At 35.5% G+C, this 10,396-nt stretch overlaps 1 pseudogene across 1 annotated transcript in view; it reads left to right on the top strand.

The window, feature by feature from the left end:
- The first annotated feature begins 386 nt into the window (after nt 1-386).
- LOC149553166 (serine/threonine-protein kinase SRK2A pseudogene) overlaps nt 387-10,396 on the top strand; it is a 33,664-nt pseudogene continuing 23,654 nt past the window's right edge. The window contains exon 1 of the transcript XR_016353044.1: nt 387-1,660. The product of XR_016353044.1 is annotated as a serine/threonine-protein kinase SRK2A pseudogene (transcript). The remainder of the gene's footprint in view (nt 1,661-10,396) is intronic.

Raw genomic sequence — 10,396 nt, 5'->3', positions numbered from 1 at the left:
TCTTTATTTATTATCTTATTTTTTAAAAATAAAATAATATATTTTGAAATAAACAAAAAATATAATATTTTTTTTAAAATATCTTTTTTTTAAACAAATCTTCTAAATAAAATAAAATAAACTTATTAATGAAAATATAGTTCTAAATTATTTGTAATTATTTTAATTAAAATGATTTCAAAATCAATTTCATAACACCTTTCTTATATTTGATTTAGTAAACCTTATTTAAATTACTATATTACTAATATAATGAATGTGGAACTATTGTTATTTTATTAAAAGTTTATGAATATATAGATAAAATAAATATATTTCATTTTAAAATAAATAAACAAGTATAAATTACAGCAAAACTTTAAAAGGACAAGATTAGAATGGATCGACAACGGATTGGCGAGTCAAGTTGGAGATTTGATTATTTTGCGGCACAGAAACAAGAAAATATGTATGTATGGAGATGCATGGTAACCAAGAGACTGAAGAATAGAGTATGGCGTCTGAGTACCGGCAGCACAGGGGATTCAGAATACGGGCATGGCAGGACAAGAGAGGACGGAGCATCCAGGCAGTCGAAAGAGCTCCCTGGATAGCCGTTGCCTTCAAGTAGTGGCAGCCTCAAGTAGTGGGTCCTCTCCCTTAAACTCTAAACCCGGATCTTTATATTTCAAATTTTAAAGCAAAAAGCAAAAGACTAAACTCTAAAATCTGATGATCAAGAATAAATGCACGAGAGCCTAAACGGTAAAATCCTATGGTAATTCGCTCACTTGTGAAACAATCTGGTGCTCTGACTCGTTAGAAGCGAGAAGAAATGGAGAAATATGAGCTTGTGAAGGATTTTGCGTCAGGAAACTCTGGAGCAGCGAAGCTGATGCAAGACAAGTTCAATAAACAGCTCGTTGCCGTGAAGTGTATTGAGAGGGGCGAGAAGATTGATAAGAATGTGGAGCGGGAGATCATTAATCGCCGTAATCTCAGCCATCCGAACATCGTTCGCTTGAAAGAGGTGTTCTTGACACCCACCCATTTGGCGTTAGCCATGTAAAATGCAGTAGGTGAGCAGCTGTTTGATCACATTTCTAAAGATGCCCATGGGCGCTTCAGCGAGAATGAGGCCCATTTCTTCTTTGAATAGCTCATATCGGGGGTCAGCTACTGCCATTCCATGCATATCAATCACTTTGATTTGCAGCTTGAAAACATGCTGCTGGATGGGAGTCGTCGAAAAATCCCATGTCACTCCAAGTCTTTGCGGCTTCATTCTCGGCCAATGCTTGCGTCCATAGCCTCCGAGGTTTTGTCAAGGAAAGAATACGATAAGAAGCTTGCAGATGTCTGGTTATGTGGCATAGCTCTCGATTTCATGTTAGTGGAAGCTTTTCCGTTTCATGAGTATGCACAGTACAGCATTCCAGGTAGTGTTCGCAGTCTCACTGCTGAATGCCGTGACCTTCTGTACAACTTTTTTGTCGCAGATCCTGCCAAGAGGATCTCAATTCAGGAGATTCAAAACCATCAGTGGTTTGTGAAGAAGTTAAGCGCAGATGCAGCAGAGAAATGGGTATGATGATGAGGAGAATGGTCAGAGCATAGACGAGATAGCGAGGATCATAGGAGAGGCTACGAAAAGAGTCCATGCTCGATGATATGGATTAGGGTATTTCTTTCTGTGCTTTCAAATAGGGTTTCAAGCATGCCATCAAAATTCTGTTTTCGCTGCATAATGTTTCTTGAATTAACATGCATGCATCTAGATATTTTAGTTCTGAACTTGTGAATTCGAATCAAATGAGCTCATTTTGTCTATAAAACTTTGGCCAGATCCAAAATAGTATATGGTACATTTGTCTTTTCATTTTTTTTGCTTAGCGGGCAAGAATACCGGCTTCGATGTTGATTTCTCGGTGAAACTTCTGTAACTTACCCAAAAGAGGGCAAACTTGTAAAATGAAGTGGAATTTTCTATTTATAGAAATTTTCTTTTTAATTTATTTCTCCCTTTGAAGTCATTGTTGCACCCTTTGAAGAAAAACTTGGGGAAGTCCATGCTGCACTTGCATCCTTTGGGGAAAGTCATTGTTGCACTCTTTGCAGAAATATAATCGTGGATTCCTATCTTTGGTGGTGGACAAGCTTCTGAACCTGCAGGTGGAAGGCATAAAACTTTTAAACTTTATGTAATTGTAATCCTATTTTCTTAAATTCGTTGCCAAGCGTTTTTCTTGTGGTTGAAAACATGAGATGGAAAATAGTGTCTGATTGAACTGTGTTGCCCGATTGGTAGGAAACCAGGCTGTTTGAATATGAAATGCTCTGTAATTGGATTCATAATTTTTTCATCAGAAAGGTTTTTAGTTTACAGCACATCAACTTAAGTGATCTGGAGTGTGATGTTGGAGATATAAGCACGGATTTCAGTAATTTTTTTATTTTATTTATTGACTGCAGAAGATCCCCCTAAACAAGAACATTTTATGGGTTTTGTGAGTATTATGCACCGCAAGAATGAAAGAGATGCAAATTCAAAGGAAATTGTAAGAAGAGAATCAAACAACTCGTCAGCTGCTTGAATGTCTCACTATAATTCATGCTCTATTCTGCTTGGCGCATTACGGATATAGCAAGTTCAATCCAGCCTTGCTGCTTGGACAAGCTTCCATATACAGTTCTTTTTTATTTATTTCATTTTAATAAATTATGCCGTTTTGAGTGCTCGATTTGACTAGTCAATCACTTTCCAAAACTATAAGGCAAGGATATTAAGCATTACCTGTTGTTGGTCTAGCTTATAGGCATCATCAATAACTAGTTGTGTTTGTGAATAATAAGAAAAGTGAAACTATATCAATATCACAACAGGTAATGCTTGGAAGTTCCTGATAGCAATATCACAATTTGACTTGCTGTGGAAATTATCTCCTACTTATCAATTGATGAGCTTAAGGGGCCTTCTAATGAATGGTTCATAATCTACAACACTTGGTGAAGGTTTTGCAAATGGGGTTGCAGGCTTTGGGTTTAACCATGGAGGAAACTCCGTAGTTAAGTGCGCTTAGGCTGGAGTATAAGTACTGGGATGGGTGACCTCCTGGGAAGTCTTGGTGGTTCACCTCTATGAGCATCCCCTAGATCTAATGAGTGCTAAGTGTTGCATTTATTCTCATGAGAGATGGATTCATGTTGAATCACTACTCATGAAACATGGGTCAATGAGTTTGACTCAAAATCACAAAGTTAAATCCTGATAGCAATATCACAATTTGACTTGTTGTGGAAAATATCTCCTACTTATCAATTGATGAGCTTAAGGGGCTTTTTAATGAATGGTTCATAAGGTACAACACTTGGTGAAGGTTTTGCAAATGGGGTTGCAAGCTTTGGATTTAACCATGGAGGAAACTCTATAGTTAAGTGCGCTCAGGCTGGAGTAGTACTGGGATGGGTGACCTCCTAGGAAGTCCCGGTGCTTCACCCTTGTGAGCATTACCTAGATCCAATGAGTGCTAAGTGTTCCATTTATTCTCATGAGAGATGGATTCATGTTGAATCACTACTCATGAAACATGGGTCAATGAGTTTGACTCAAAATCACATAGTTAAATCCTGATAGCAATATCACAAATTGACTTGTTGTGGAAATTATCTCCTACTTATCAATTGATGAGCTTAAGGGGCTTTCTAATGAATGGTTCATAAGGTACAACACTTGGTGAAGGTTTTGCAAATGGGGTTGCAAGCTTTGGGTTTAACCATGGAGGAAACTTCGTAGTTAAGCGCGTTCAGGCTGGAGTAGTATTGGTATGGGTGACCTCCCGGGAAGTCCCGGTGCTTCACCCCTGTGAGCATCACCTAGATCCAATGAGTGTAAGTGTTCCATTTATTCTCACGAAAGATGGATTCGTGTTGAATCACTACTCATGAAACATGGGTCAATGAGTTTGACTCAAAATCATACAGTTAAATCCTGATAGCAATATCACAAGGTGAAACTAGTCTAAGTGAAACTGAATTCAAGTGCCTCCAGAAAGCAATTTTCCAGATGGGAATTGGATAAACATAGATCACAAATTAAAATAAATACTAGGACTCACAATTCATAATAATTTCATTAAGTATGTTAAATTAAAATATTAAACTATTTGTTTTTCTTTTAAACAAATATCTATCATGTCATTCAAGTATGACAAATTGACATTGAAGGAGTATTTATGCTAGTTTTGTTTAGCAGGTGTGCTGTATGGTAAATCTGAACTTCATGTCTGATTTAACCTGCAAATTTGTATATATTTATGATTTTGTATAGATGAACCCAGGACATAGCCAACTGCTCCTCAATTTTTTTCCTTTTGCCTTATTGGTGTAGTGTACACATGCCCCAGATTCTGCTTCTTATTTGCATTTTAGGTTTCGGCCATATGGTTTGTCCAGAGTTTTCTTTTTGATGAGAACTTTGTTAAAGTAACAATCTTCTCATCAAGGTTTTTGATATGGTGTAGATGGAGAATGGGCTGTATTTTGCAAGTTTCGGCTAGGGGATGGAGGAGGTTTAGCATGAACCCTGAATCTTATGATATGATTTAGCCCCATGATAAATGTGACTCCTTACAGTCAGTAGTTATTGAATTTTTCTTGGGACATCTGCCTTACACTCCACATTATTGATTGCATGCCTTTACGTTGGCACAAGAGACTCTCAACAAATAGTCATTGTGCTTTCCTTGTGCTGATCAATTGAATTTATGTTGGTAGGATCAGTGCTATAAGAAGGTACACAAATATGAACCAAAATGTATAATTGGAATATTAATTTGCAATTTATTTATTTCTCTATGATACTACTCGTAAAAACAACAGAATTTAAATCTAAGTAACACTATTATATTGAACAATCCAAGCCCTTCTGTGTGCCATCCTTTTGTGGAATCAACCCCTCCCTTAAAATTCCAGGGGAAGACATCATCATTCCAAAAGACCATCTACAAATGATTATACAACTTCTTAAAATGGGAAAGTATAGGGGATAGAAAGGGAAGTCTAGTGGCAATAAATCTCTTTGACTAAGCAATCACCTTTAATATACTGACCGATCAGTCATCCTTGTTGGCTTGTATTTTGTCACCACAAAATGTTGGTAACAACATGAAACTTTTTCAAGCTAGTTTTGCGTATCTCTAAGTTTGAATTTGATATTCAATTTTTTAATGTTGATCGATCAATCAATTTCAATTCGTATATCAAATCAATTTACTGAAGACTTTCGTCAAGTCTTTTTCATTTTTCTTTCTGTCAAGCCTTTGCTTGATTTTTAGTGTGTGTTTGTTAGTTTTTAGTCCTTTGGTCTTGCTCAAGTCATGACTTTCAGTTTCCCCTTTGATTTGATCTAAGCTAGAGCTTAATCGGAGTTGTCAGTCAAGAGATATGGCCATTTTAGTGCCCAAAAAGTGGATCTTTTTGATGCAACCACACAAATTAAAAATATCACATTATATTTTCAATTTGACATTCACTTTTTGAAAAATATAACTTAAATTCACTTTACGTTATGTTTTTAAGTTACTTTATCTTTTAAATTTTCACTTAAAGTAACTATAGTGCACTTTATGTTATATTTTTAAGTTGAGTTACTTTTTGATTTTTCACTTAAGTGACTATATTAACTATATAGTTCAATTTAATTTTTAGGATTTAAATCAAATGCTCTAGTAAATATTATTTTTTAAATGGTATTTACATGTTATATAATTAATATGATATGTAAATATAATTTATGCCCCACTTAAGTAATATTTTAATGAATTTAAATTGACATGTTATTTAATCACTTAAAGTTATCAAAAGTGGACATTTTATGTCATAAATGTAAAATCCATCAAAAAGTGGATCTTTTACATGCCATTGCATATAATTTTCAAGCTAGAAGTATCAATCCATCAATAGTGGACATTTTACATGTCACTGCATATAAAGTTCAACTTAGTGGACCTTTTTGATGTCATTACATCAAAAGGTAAGTTTTTATGTTTTTGCATCCAAAATCTGAGATGTAACTTAAAATGTGCATTCCCTTCTAAAAGGTCTAATTTTTATTGCTTGCACATTTTAAAATATGCTATTGACCCAAAAAGGTCCGATTTGCCTTGTCGAAAGTTTTTAAAACATGCTATGCACCCAAAAAGGTCCAATTTTAACTAAAAGCATGTTTTAAAATGCGTATTACCTTCCAAAAGGTCCAATTTTGAAGAAATGCATGCATTTGCCTTCCAAGAACTCAATTTTGATCATTGTGAGATTTACTTGGTGGATTTACATGAGATTTTTCCTATTAGTGTCATTTTTGCTTGGCAATGGATTTTCTAACATCAAAAATAGATTTATCTTACTAATTTTTTTTTTTTCAAACTCCTTCTAAGGGCACGTTTTTGGAAAAATCTTCAAATAAATCAATTTAGATTGATTTAAATCACATTTTTGCAAGGAAAAGAGGTGTTTTGACATCTTCAATCATTTGCAATACATCTTGGCTCACGTTTTTGCACTTAGAAGCCAAAAACAAATTCATTTCATGCCTTTTATGAATCATGCTTTTGCGAAAAACGCCCAGAAAATTGGGTTTTTATCCACTTTTTTGCATTTTGGAGTCATGTTTTTGCATTTTGATCCATGTATATGCATTTGGGGAAGTTGTTTTTGCATGCACAAGTCAAAAATGACTCAAAAATATGCATTTTTTGGTCACGTTTTTGCAAAAACGGCCTAGATTTTTGCATAAAAAAGTCATGTTTTTGTTCAAAAAAACTCAAAAAAATGTATTTCTAGCCCATACCTTTGATCAAGAGGGATTGTTTTTGAGTTTTAATTGCATGATAGTCTTTGGAGACCATGTATTTGACACTTTCATGTGAAATTCGATCCTTCATTGCTCATTTATTTTTGTTAAGTGCAAGTACGGAAAAAGTCAAAAAGTTGTTTGAAAATCCGGATTTGAGGAAGAATTGGTCTTCAAGTCTATAAAATTTGCTATTTTGGCTCTTTAACCTCCAAGTAAGTGGACATTTTCAAATTTGCTCATCAATTCATGCTTATCTTGCTATTTCTATGCATATAATGGCTTGTTATTGTACACTTGTCCATATATATGCCATGAATAGTGCATTTTTCCTTTAAAAATGAAGAAATGGTTCATTTTCATGTTTTTGGTTCTTTCCCAAGCTTCAATTTCGAATTTGAGTGTTGAAGTGTTTTGCATCTTGGCATGTTTGAGTCACTTTCCAAAGGTATGTTTTTCTTTGTGTTTTTGTGTTTTGTGTTTGCTTGTCAGTTTTCTCCACATTGGAGAAGTCACAAGTTCTTTCCAAGAACTTGTTGCTTCACTTCATGTGAAAGCATCATCACATTCCACTTCCATTTTCCATGTCACAACACTTAGCATCTCATCCGACAAATGCGATTACATGTTTTCCATTTCATTCACCATCCACACATGCATGTAATCCCATTTTCCGCTTCCATTTTCACTCATCTCACTTTCCGCATCCATTCGCATGACACGATTGCACGAAATGCCTTGCGTGTAATTGCATCCAAAAGGTCCGATTTTGATTAAAAGTCACTTTTTGAAAAGTAAAAAATTGTCATACACATGTTTTCCCATGTATTTTAACTTCTCCTTTCTACAAAGACGACTATAAAGTTCACTTCGCATCAAGTTACATTGCATTTCCATCTTTCCATATGCACTTGCACCTTCATGAGAAAACATATGTTTCCGCATTATTCCATGCTTTGCATCTCATTCGTCACCTACACTTACATGTAAAGCACATCCTCCATCTGCATTTGCATGTCATCTCACTTTCCATTCCTCATTACGTGTTGCATTTACATGTAATCCATTTCCGTGCAATGACATCTTGAAAGCCCAAGTCACACTTTTAAATTCAAAAGTTCTCATTTGCATGCATTCACATGCACCAAACACTTCACTTCGAAAAAAAAAAGAGAGTTAAAAGTGCTAATGGAAAGTTGTTCCGAATTTACATGCGGACACCATTGAGAAGGTTTTCAAAGTGTTAGAGAATCCAAAATGTGTCAATCTACAAAGGAGAATTCACGACAATTTGAGCAAGAAAAGCTTGATCACATGAAGTTTTCAAATGACATTGAACAATTCATCAATGTCAGAGGTTACAAAAGACGCAACACCATAGTTATCAAGGTGAATATAGATATTCAAAGTACAAGAACCTCTGATCTTGTGATCATCCCTAGGATTGTTTCAATTCTCTTCCGTCTTTCTTCTTCTTCTTCCTTCATGTTTGTAATTGAAAAGGATGTATTATATGAAGATGTGTAATTACATTTAATGCGAGTTACATATATGTGAAAAGATGTAATGCGAGCTGCACGTGCAGTTGCATGTAACCCTAAAATTTCTCTTCTCATTAGACTAGGTCAAAGTTGGTTGAGTTGCTCCCACTTTTTCCTCCACCTTTTTCTCAACTCTTGTGCCTATATAAAGGAGTTCCCCCTCATTGTAAAAATCATCTTTTGTTGTATGCAAGAAAGCTCTGCCACATTTGTGCAAGCATAACTTTGATTGTGTAGTACAAAGTTGGGAGAAAAGTGAATAATAGAAGCAATTGGATTTGAAGCTTTGACTGGAAGCAATTGTGATAGAGCAAATTAGAAGTTTTGACTGTAATTTGTGCCTATTGTATTGATTCATTTAGAAGCAATTGGAGCCGAAGCTTTGACTGGGAGTGGTTGTGGAATTATATAGCTAGAAGCTTTGTATGTAGCTTATACTTCTTTCTTAATTCGCAAAATAGTTAAGTTATTCATACTTTTAGGAGTCTTTGTGTCCTAATTGTAAAGCTTTTTTATATAGAAGTATGATCGGACTTAGAGCCAAACTGGTACATTTTCAGCTAGCCTTTTGAGTTAGTGAAGATTTATCAGTATCACTGTTTCCAACTCTTGATAGAAGTGTAGGTAGAGATTCACCCTGCCCATTACTCGCTCCATGAGTAAGTGGATTTTTCCTTGAAAGACAAGAAGAAAGGATATTGGTAACACCCATTTTATAAAATCTCTCAACTTCTTGCTTACCTTGAGTTGATCCAAGGAATGGTGAGAAGGGGGAGCCTTCCCTTTACGGTAGGAGAGATTCTGTCTCACACGTGGTTGGTCATCCTATTTTGTGATTGGATTTTTACTCAAAACTGTCGGTTGCAAAATATCCACCCAACAATCCTTAATCTAAATATTTTACATTGAGAAATCCTAACAATACCTCTAATTGGTGCCAACTGTCCTTTACTTCAGGCTCCTTATTGTGTGCTACTGCTAAATCTTCATTTATTTTGGGAATTCTTTATAGTAATTAAATTCTTCGCACAAATCGCTGTTGCCTGATGGCTGGTTCATTAGAAGTGAGCATGACGATTGGCTTCCCCTATAAAGAATGCACCATCTCAATAGTCATGATTTTCATACGGTACAAACAAGTCAATTGAAAGAATGGTTGTGCAACCCAGAGTTTAATCTGTATGAAAGAGATTATGGCATTGTGCCTCTAGATTGGTTGTGTTGGTTTTCAACGCTTCTTGTTAAATAATTGTTGTTTATACCGCATCTCCATCTCACCCAAGTACTTTGTGGCAGACTTTTTTCATATCCAAATTTGCATGATAGGGTTTTTGACTTTCTTTATCAACATAGCCATAGGTGATTGAGGAAAACTAAACTATCTTGGCCTGTGTTCCTTCTTTCCACCTTCATGTCAAAAAGGCTAAAAGCTTCTTACCACTCACTATTTTTCCTCCTTTTCAAGCATATGTCTATTGGATGATAATACCATTTTAGCTACGCTGGAGATGCTTTCAACAGACATGCAGATGCCTTCTTCACTGTTTTATTCCTTGTGGGTTGTGGAATGTTCATTATCTAGGGGACAATAATTAGTGAATGTACTATAAGAGAACCTAAAGGTATGATTGCCCTAGTAATCCTTATTGGGACTGCCTACCCTGAAAAGACAGCCAGATGATGATTATATTATTTTTGTCTCATTTTTTCCTATTATCCTCTCTTGCTCCTTCCCTTATTTAATACATCTTTTTACCTTTTTTGTGTTTCATGAGGAAGGAAGAAGGGGCAGATGTTGTAAGAAGGGGAGCGTCTGCACGATGATCAGGTGTCGATGCTGATCAGAATGTTAGAATGTTTTATGAGGATGGGTGCATTCGTTCAATGCTGCATCACTCCTTTGATTGCTCTTCTAGGTGCTTTTTCTGGGATATAAATAAATATAGGGATATTGGATCCCCTTTGTTAACACAAAGGAATAGAGGGATATTGTATCCCTTATTTAAGGCTTCTGATAGCTGGGAAC

This window comes from Cupressus sempervirens, chromosome 6 (assembly GCF_028749045.1).
Source record: "Cupressus sempervirens isolate cs-2001-9-10 chromosome 6, ASM2874904v1, whole genome shotgun sequence".
Taxonomy (NCBI): Eukaryota; Viridiplantae; Streptophyta; class Pinopsida; order Cupressales; family Cupressaceae; genus Cupressus; species Cupressus sempervirens.
Note: the sequence above shows the minus strand (reverse complement) of the source record. Positions and strands in the feature narration are given on the sequence as shown.